The sequence below is a fragment of the Oenanthe melanoleuca genome, chromosome 7, assembly GCF_029582105.1.
Source record: "Oenanthe melanoleuca isolate GR-GAL-2019-014 chromosome 7, OMel1.0, whole genome shotgun sequence".
Lineage (NCBI taxonomy): Eukaryota > Metazoa > Chordata > Aves > Passeriformes > Muscicapidae > Oenanthe > Oenanthe melanoleuca.
Window position 1 is genome coordinate 24957333 of NC_079341.1, and position 10353 is coordinate 24967685.

Sequence of the window (10353 nt, forward strand, 5' to 3'; positions counted from 1 at the left end):
TCTCCTCACAGCTCAAATGTCACACAGAGATAAAGGTTACCATGAGTAACAAGTCTCATTTCCCAGGGAGAGAGCATGCAGCACCACAGCTCCTCACATATGGAAAGTGGTAGTGGAGCAGTGAGCTGGGTGCACACACAGGCTTTGAGATTAGCAGCAACAGCAGAGCTGACTGCCCTGCTGTCACAGTGCCAGCTGCACAAGTTGCATGCTGCTCCTAACTGATCTCTCAGTAAATCCTCAGCAACGTGGAAGGAAAACTGCACTCTGAAAAATTATGCACCCTACAAACAGGAACCCCTGCTGTGTCACTTCAGAGCGCTTTGAAAATGCAAAAATAGTAGGCTATAGGATCAAAAATAGTATTGGCTTTGCTTGGGGCCTAGGAGAAATTCATAAGATCATCAGAGCTCCTGTTTTCTTCAGAATTTGCCTCAATCCCTTGTATCCAGTTAATTAGACTGAAATTATCAAGAAACCATTGATTCTGAATCCCAGTTTAATTTCCTGATGGAATATGAGTCCTTCACAAAAACTAAAGCATGAAGTAAAAGATGCACTTCATTAAATGCTTAGAATCTTCAGGAATAGATTATTACACTAGGCAGAACGAACAATCCTGCATTTTACTTAGTATGAAATATTTCACCTTGAGCATCTTATAATAATTGATATCTTGCTAACAATTAGCCAGCAAGGCCATCTTTGATGTGCAGAACTTGTCTCTAAGAAGTCAGGAACACTGAAGGTGATTTGATCATTTTAGGATTAGTGGGGAGGTAGGTGAAATTATTCATCCTGTTGCCTGATGCCCAGATATAAATCTAATTGATGACAGATGCCCTCTGCCCTTGCTCTCCACAAACTTAAAATAATGAGTAAAAGCAAGAGCATTTCATTGTTGAATGTTCCTTGTTGAATGTTCTGCAAATCTTTCTATTTATTTTGCCATCATTAATTTTCCTCATAGTAAATATTCTGTGCTGGTAACAGTATTGATATTTCAGGGATGTTTTTGTTCTTGCTGAGCAGCACTTGTACAGTCAAGGCCTTTTCTGCTCCTCACCCCACCCCACCAGTGAGGAGGCTGGGGATGCACAAGAAGTTGGGAGGGGACACAGCTGGGATGGCTGATCCCAACTGACCCCAGGGATATCCCATCCCATATAGCATCCTCAGCACATAGAGCTGGGGGAAGAAGGACAGGGAGATGTCCACAGTGATGGAATTTGTATTCCCAAGGCATCATTACATGTGATGGAGCCTGGCTGTCGGGATGCTGAACACTTCCCTACCCATGGGGAGTGGTGTGTAAATTCCTTGGTTTGGTGCCCTCGTGTGCATGGGTTTTGCTTTGCCTATTAAGCTGTCTTTACTTTGACCCTGGAGTTTCCTCACTTTCATTCTTCCAATTCTGTCCCCCACCCCACTGTGGTGCTTAATTGCTGACAGGGGTTAAACCATGACAAATACCTGCTCTTTTCTCCCTTCTTCTTTCTGTCTTTTTGTCTCTCTACCTATTAATAGACTGACAGGATTAGTGTAATGCTTGATTGACTGCTTGTTGTCAACCAAGCCTCTCTGCCTTAACAACCAAGTAGTCATTTGGGTAGCAAATTCTCTCATAAATAGGAGGTGTAATGGAGAGAAGGCTCAATTTAGCCTCCCAAGATTTGTCCTTATAAAAGAGGGGTGAAAAGTGCTGCTTCTGATTTCAGCTTGTTTTTTTTAACTCTACAATATCCCTGTTGGCCATTTGTGATGTGCAGTACACAGCAGCCAATGCTCCCCACCTCTCCAACAGGCTTAGTGCTATTTTCCCATTCCCAGTTAGATTGAATTTATTTTGTGGTTTTCACTAGTTTTATCCCCCCAGTAGCCCAATGAGCTGCAGCAGGGGAGGGGAGCAGTGTTTCCCCTGCTGCCCTGCAGGAGGCTGCAGCCGCATTCGTGTGCGCCGTGTGCCACCGCGCGGTGCTGCTGCCGCACTGCCGGCGCATCCCGGGCATCCCTGGGACACCGACATCCCTGCGACATCCCTGCCACATCCCTGCGACACCGACATCCCTGCGACATCCCGGGCATCCCTGGGACACCGACATCCCTGCCACATCCCTGCCACATCCCTGCGACACCGACATCCCTGCGACATCCCGGGGCATCCCTGGGACACCGACATCCCTGCGACATCCCTGCCACATCCCTGCGACACCGACATCCCTGCCACATCCCTGCGAGCTGCCCCGAGCCCAGCCCGCCTGCAAGCACAACCCCCAGCCTGCCCCAAGGCTTCCTTCCCAAACACCAGCGATCCAAAACTCCTACACAGAAATTAGTGAGCGGCCAAAGAAGAAGGTGATGGGATCTGCCAAAAAAGGAGGGATAGTGCCTGTCCTGACTCCCACAAGAAGCAAAATGTTTTTCTGTTTAGCTGTCTTCACTTGAATTTGGGGAAGACACAAGGAAACTGTATTGGTTTTTAAGCATTCTTTATCCAGTGATCAGCCCTTGTCAGGTCCATTGACAACATCAGGGATGTAGGGCACACAGCTGGCTCCTGCACTCTGTCTTGGCTGGCTTGTGCTGAATTCTGAAAAACTTTTTCTAGTGCTTCTTGCTCTATAAGTAATGGCAACATTAGGGAGGTTAGAGACTGTAGAAAATACGTGTCTAATGGTATTCTAGTATATTTTCTAAATTGCATTATATTTTCCAGTATGTTCTGGCAGGGAATAATCTGTCTCATTATCCTGATTTTCTGTAGCAGCAAAGTTTGCAGGACTGCAAGTATCTCTACCATTCTTTCCTTCAGTTTGAATTTGTTTGACACAGTGGAAGTTTCAAAGACCTGAAATTCCCATACATTTTGCAAAAATAAAAAAAGATCAGAGAGGTTCTAGTAGAGCTTTTACCCAGAATGAAGAGTGGAGCATAAACTGACCCTTGATTAGACATCAAAGTATGCACTTGAGAGAGCAGCTGGAAGACATAAGTCCACAGAATCACTGTCTCCTTTTGATATGCTACTTGCAAAATGACATGTTATTCTTCCCTATGCATGCAGAGACAAAGCAACATAAAGTGAACATCACAAGTGGTTCTCACACTGCTGCAATTTCCTAATAGGTCATTTTATAAGGTCATGGCAACACTCTGAAATTGTTAAAATGGCATCTGGGCTGCCTTTTGATCTAGAGGATTCCATTATCATTCCTTTTACACAGTTTATTGTAGCAAGAAAGCACAGACCCTGAAAATCTATAATCCAATATTTGTTTCTCAGGAATATTTATATTCTTATAAATATACAAAGAAAGAACTCTTCCAGATAAATAAATTGTACTATAAAATTATTTCATGTAAAATCAAATACAGAAATCCATGTTTCTAATGAAGTACAGTCTTCTGAGTGAGTTGTCACAGTAAAGCAAACAAAACAATTTTAGAATAAAAATTCCTATTACCTACAGATAGTAGGAAATGTGTTCCAAACAAGGACATGAACAAAACCACACACCAGAAAGAGGCAACATATTACCAGAAGATGGAAAAGGAGCCAACTGTATCAAATAATTCTGCACTACTTTGATTACTTTATTTTTTATATTCATATATAAATATATATATATATATATATATATATATATATGATGAATATATAAGACCCATGGTACAACAGGAAGAATGTGCCCATGCTGTATGCAAGCCAAACCAAGTTACATCTATACACCTGTTCCCCTTGGCTCCTTTAAACACTTCCTTCCTGCACTAATTGTCTTCATGAAGTTTTTCTTAGAGTCTCTGTTCTCTATTTTTTCCAAGTGATGAGGGGCTAAGGAGTCCATGACAAATAGCAATTCACTCAAATCTATCTTAACTACTTTTCACTTTTGGCTTTATTTCATCTTCTCAATTTCATCTGCCTTTGACTGCCTGAAACAATTCAGTTTAGCTTGAAAATTTTCTCTTATTAATACAATGGCTCATTAGATTAATCTCTGCTTAAAATTCATGTCCTTCTCTCTCACCTCTGAGAGACAACCACTGAAAAGCGACCTCCTCTGGTGTGTATTTACTGGCTGTTGAAGGTCACTCTCTGAAAAACCTATTTCCTTCTCCAAAAGTCTAAAGATTCAGGATGGATGGATGATAATCCATATCCTGTCCTCTTCCTTTATAGCTTATTGTTTTAGATTTGAGGGTTTGGGATTTTTTTCAATCAAAGGAGATTTAGAAATGCTTGCAGGAATTCAGTATTTGTTATTCAAATTGTCAGTGCCACTGTCTTCACAAAGCAGCTGTGCTCTGAAAACGATGACATTTCTACCCCTCTGGGCTAGAAAAGGAAACTTCTGTCCAGACTACACAGATCTCTAGTGACATTAAAAAAGATTTTCATGAAGTGGAAGGCAAACACCATTAAAAGCTGTAATTTTTGCTCTTAAGAAATTATGCATATTTAACCAGATGTCTTTGAACTCATGCCACCTACGTAAAAACACAAACAGCTTTTTTGAGAATTTGAGGATTATTTTACATGAGAATTTAATTTGTTTTAAGGGAAATGAATATGGATGAGGATATTTGAATAGGTTTAGTGTGTTTGTCAGTCACAATTGCCAAGCTGGGACTAATCTTGGTGATTAGTAAGGGTAGTGATAAAAAATATGCTGGTACCCAACGTGCCTCCTGATTGGCAGTTTATTGCTCTTAGAGGACCAGATGTCAAAAGCCATATGCTAATACTCAGCACAGAACAATCCTCTGGTTTATGCTTTAAAATGCACCATCATCATATGTCAATATTCAGCACAGAAGAGTCTTCTGGTTTATGCTGTAAATGCACCGTGGTTGTCACTGTGAGCAGTGAGTGAGCAGCAGCCCTGGAAGACAAGAGCCCTTTCAGGCAGAAGCAGCATTTGCTGCAGCAGTTGGCAGAGGGGAAGTGGGGGCTGCTGGGGCTGCTCCAGGCATCTTAGGTGACCATCAGGGAAGGGGACATGAAATATTTTACCTAAACTGCACTTCATGCTTATTTAAACCAGGAATTATTTTCTCTTTACACAGCATCTGGCATAGAGTGGTTCTGCCTCATTACTGGAGGTGCAGCAATGGAGTTACTAAATCAGAATTAAAACGTGTTATGTGAGAAGTGCATTAAAAAGAAAAAAAAACTTTTGGATATCAGTGATTTAAAATGTCTTGTGTTTATATAGGATTTGAGTTCATGATCTTTCTGAGCAGGGGAATTTTATATTTTACTGGAATTATGAGTTTTGAATGCAGAATTAACAATGAAAAAAAACCACCTCTATTAACTGTTTTCTTTTAAAATAGAAGGGCAAACAAAAGGGGAAAAAATAAGCATGGAGGGAAAAATACACACCCTTGAAGCATTTTGCTTACATAAAAACAAAGCCAGCTTCTCCCTGCAGTTATACCTACCAGCCCCAAAAATCAGAGATACAAAGTTTGACTGAAGGCAGGATTAGGATAGGTTTATTCTGGTACCATTTTCAATATGCCAAATATATTAACCATAACAATTCCTGGTCATGTTAGCCATAATGCCAAGGAAATAATTGCCAGAGCTATCAGCATTTGCTGCCCACCTGATCAAACCACAGGGACAGCAATGGGCAGGTCTCTCCCAGGACAAACCAGGCTGTAGAAATGCAGAGAAACAACAAGGTTTCAGCCACTGCAGCAATAAGCAAACCCACCAAGCTGTTCTTAAAGGCAATGGTGTTCTGCAACACACTGCTGCAATTTCCTTAGGATTATTCTGAAGTTTCAATTCCTTCTGATTTGATGGTTGCTGCAGAAAAGAACCTTCTATTTCAAAGATCAGCTGAGTTGAACAGCAATCACAGTAGCTGGTCTTACATGTTATTAACCTCATTTTACATCCCATTCTCTTGTACAGAGACTGAAACAGGCACAGTTTTGTACCTCCATAATTCCATCTCCAAATGCATCTACAGCCACAGCCTAAATGGAAAGTGTCTCTCTGAAGCATCTCCATTCCAGGCTGTATTTTGATACAAGATGAGAATTACAGAAGCCTTACCAATAAGTTTTGAGTTTTTATCTTTAAGGAGAACACTCGGGTTTCAGTGTGTCAGAGCCAGAATTTCACTTTCGGAAAGTCAGTCTGGAGTACATTTAAATTGGAGGAGATACTCAGTGATAGCCCTGTTCCTGTACAGCTGTACTAAATCTGGCACAAGCTTCCCCTTTACTCTGGGCTTTGGAGAGCTCTGTCTCATTCTAAAGGAGAACTGACAATATGCTCTGGGTGAAGGAGATATTAATCCCGTTTTTATGCTATCCCACTCCCCTTTTTTTTCCTCAAAATAGCAATTTAGTGAGGTCATGTGCTTCTCCATAACCATCGTCTCTTTTGCACCATTTAATGAAATTCTTTTCACAAGTTGTGTAATCCCACACTAATTAAAGAGGGCTTAATAGACCACTACATGTCCATTAACATCACCTTGTGTTCCTCTTAGAAGGTGTCATACACAGGGAGGACTGAACAGGAAGGAGCTCAAGGGGGTAAATGAGCTTCTGGAGGCAAATGGTTCTGTGTATTGGTAGGAGACAGTGTTTGAGGACAAAGGTGTGTGTTACATGTTCTGTAGTATGTAGATTATACTTATCTTACTGTTATTCCCTCTTTGTTTTTAGCTTTTTTGGGAGAGGATCTTGGCAGAACATGCTGGAAGTTCCTGGATTTTAGAGGATGCTATTGGAGAAAGAGGTATTGATCACTGTGACAGTGCTGTTGGGACTGTGATGGCTGAGGTTTAAAAAAAGAGACTCACAATGGCATCTTCAGAGAGTGCACATAGTCCTGCACATGTAAGTTTTAAAAAGTTGTGTACTGTGTGGCCAGGGAATGATGCAGAGTTGGGGTCATTTACAGGGCTTTGAACCAGAGCTGGTTTGGAGCCTGCCAGCTGGGAAATGCAGGCAGAGTTGGTATGCAAACCCTGAGCCCCAAATTATTGATGTGCCCTGCAACACCTTAGTTTTAATGTATTTCTTGAGAGCTGGTTTAATATTTCACTAAAGGCTTTGACAAGGTGAAGCTTCAGTAAATTTCAGAAAGTCTCGACTGCTGTCTTAGTCTGGTGAGCAGAATGTGCTCTGAGATGCTTTGATGATTCCTAAAATCTGGTCCTGGGCTCCCTGAATTTTCCCAGTGTTTTTCAGTCTGATAGTTTTATTAACTGCTTTTCTAGAACTGGATAATAAATCCATTAAATTATTTGGTTCAGGCTGTAACACTGACATGGTGAGTGGCCTCTATGGTTCTCGTTTTTAAGAATAGCAGCTTAAGAATTTATTGAAAAGACCAACAAAACTACAGTGGTTTGTTCATGAGCAACCAAACTTCTGTAAAGGATGTAGGCTTAAAATAATTTTTTTTCAATGAGTAGGATTACTTGTTTGTTTTTTGTTTTACAAAGGGGGAGAAAAATCAGCTAGAATGAAACTTCATTATGGTTTTCCTGTCACATGAATGAGAAATGCTGAAGCCTTCTATGTATTACTAGTTCCTTAACAAAATTATTTATGGTTAGGATGAGCTCTACATAGACACAGATATTTTTCTCATGCACTTTGGTAAGGTGATTAAAATCAGTTGCTTAAAATGTCCAGAGCATTGCATCTCAGGAGAGCCCTGTCCCTGAAAGTGGTTTACAAAGTCACTTACAATCTTGCTGTGAATCATAATTGATTAGCTGCTTTAAACACCAAAATATTTATAAGAATCTAGCTGAAAATCATAAGCTGTCAAGATCTAAAGGGCTGAGGGACTTCTGAATTGTCTGCTATTAGATTGGATCAAACTTTTTAAGAGGTAGGAATACAGGGAACCATAACTGCACACAGATAATTATCTCTGGGGATATTAATTAATTTCTGCCTGCTAAAAATCACTTGACTTTGGACTTAACAAAGATGAAACTTCCCTTTCATTTGTTACAACACCATATATTCTGCAGCATTAGCACTAATACAATAGATGTTTTATTTTTTTCAGCATATAGTCTAAGAGGTCATGTAATTCTAAAGTTTCTGATAACTCCAAACTTAATGATTCTGGGGAGAAAAATCTCTCAAGTTTGATTCACTAAGTCCTAACAAGTAGTGCAGATGCTAAAAGTCACAGTCTTGTAAGCCCTTAATTTACAATTCTTTTGAAGCACACATTTTATATCTGAGTCACCTTGCTGACAAGTGCACTTGGTGGAGGGAGGATGGTGCTCTCAAGGGGGTTATTCAGACTCTATTTGTTAAGCTGACTTAGAATGACCCTTGTATGGCTGAGACTGTCAATATTTATTTGAAACCCCATTCATTATTCTGGTTCAACCCCCACTAAACCCAGAGCCCAGCTCTTAGTAGCTCATAACAAGGCTGATGTGTCACTTTGGGGAGACCAAAGGAGACCACTCTTTCAATGGAGCTGGGGAATCCCTCTTTCTGGAAAAGGCTCTGGGTAGGCACCATTTCCAGGTGCTCCAGATATGCCTTTGGCTGTGTTGAGCTGCCCAGGCCCCTGTGTGAAACACAGGCAGTGAGTGAAAACAAATTACTCTGGGCAGGGAGGATGCTCAGGTCTGTGTGCTTTCATTATCTGATTTTTGATACTGAAAACAGCATTCTGATGTCCTGAGGGATGCCTTCCCAGGGTAAAACTGAGAGCATGCCTGGATAGTGCTAGACTTGCCTTCTGAGTGGGTTGTTCTGAAAAATCATTGCAGGCTGCACAGGATGTGGTCTCACCATTTTTCCTGACACCCTGGTGGATTTTCACCTGAAGGACTTATTTCCTGATCCTGACATCATTCCTTGTGGGACCTTTTGAAAAGCAGCTGTCATCTTGGCCTATTTTGTGTCCTCTCTCTGTCTCAGGGGTGAAGCAGATGGAAGCTTTGGGCTTCTTCTCTTTTTAGATATGGTATGTTAAGAACATAATGGCTTCTGTAGCCAAGGTGGCTGCTAGCCAGGCCACAGGACAAAACACTTGTTTGCACCATATGTGGCCCAAGTGCTAAGCTTTAAGGAATGTCCAACAGCTCAAAGTGTGGCTGTGTGAAGAGTTTGTGCTCTGTAAGATGGGTGTGATGGGATGTTCCAGCTGCAGGTAGGGTCTGTGTGTGAGAGGAAGTGGCTGGTGTAGGTCTCCACAGGGACTCCATAGGGACCCTTGGCAAACCTGACAGCACTTCAGCCCCTCTCTTCTTCCATTTATTTGGATCCAAATGTGTCAGGAAACCCAAACCCTTTCTTTTATACTCTTTAGCTGAACTTATCATTTAGCCCCATAGTCTGTATATCCTAACTATAACCACAATTTTTTTAAAATTGGAGGAAGGAGAACACAGTTTATCAGTGCATTCATTTTGATTTCCCAAGTATTACTGTAGACAATATTTTCCCAATCTTAGCTCTTTGGAGGCTAAAGAAGTTAGAAGCATAGAAATATCACTCGAGCTCAGCTGGATTACTTGTGCTAAAATAGCCTCATGCTCCTGCAGAGTGTTGTGAACCATTACACTTGCAGTTTTAATTTAGAATTGTAAGTACTTTTTTTGTCTCTCAATCTCTGCAAAGCTGTTTGTAAGGCAGTTCCTGGAACTTCTAGACAGTCCAAATTGATCCCAGACTCAGAGCAGTCCTGAAACCTTTTACAGGTCCCCTTGACATCTGCTGTTCCCAAAACAGCTGGAGTGGCCATCTGTCAATTTTAAGCCTGCAAATGTCAAGTAGCCAGCATGAAAACAACCAGGAGAAGGCTGCAAACTCTTCCCAGCTGTGTCTGTCATCTGAGTGAAAAACAGCCTTTCCCTGTGTATCTCATCTGCAGACTGTCACCTTTGGGGTCCCTGGTCTCCCTGTTCTCCCTGCTCTTGACTGTTCCAGGTCTGCTCACAGCAGAGCTGCCTGCCCCTAGGTTCTTCTCCCCTAGTAAGGGAACAACCAGGAACCGAGTAGACAAGGGATTAAATGTTAATGTTTTCTGATGCCAGAGGCTTTCTCTAGCTCCACTTAGGCTGTTTCATCGTGCTGCAAAGTGCTTGAATGTGAAGCACTCACACATTAGGTGGTGCTAAACTCCAATAAATGCGGGCAAAGTGATTTCTGGAGCTGTTCTCCATCTCACTTGCTGCCACTTGCCAAGGCTCTGCACTCACCCTGGTGCTCTGAATGCTGCCCTGTGATTGCCAGTTCAGAAGCTTGCCAGTTTGCTGCTAAACTTGCCATCAATTAATTTGAGATTAAAAATTTCCTAAGTACTGTTTTTCTTTCCCAAAAATTACACCAAATATTACCAAG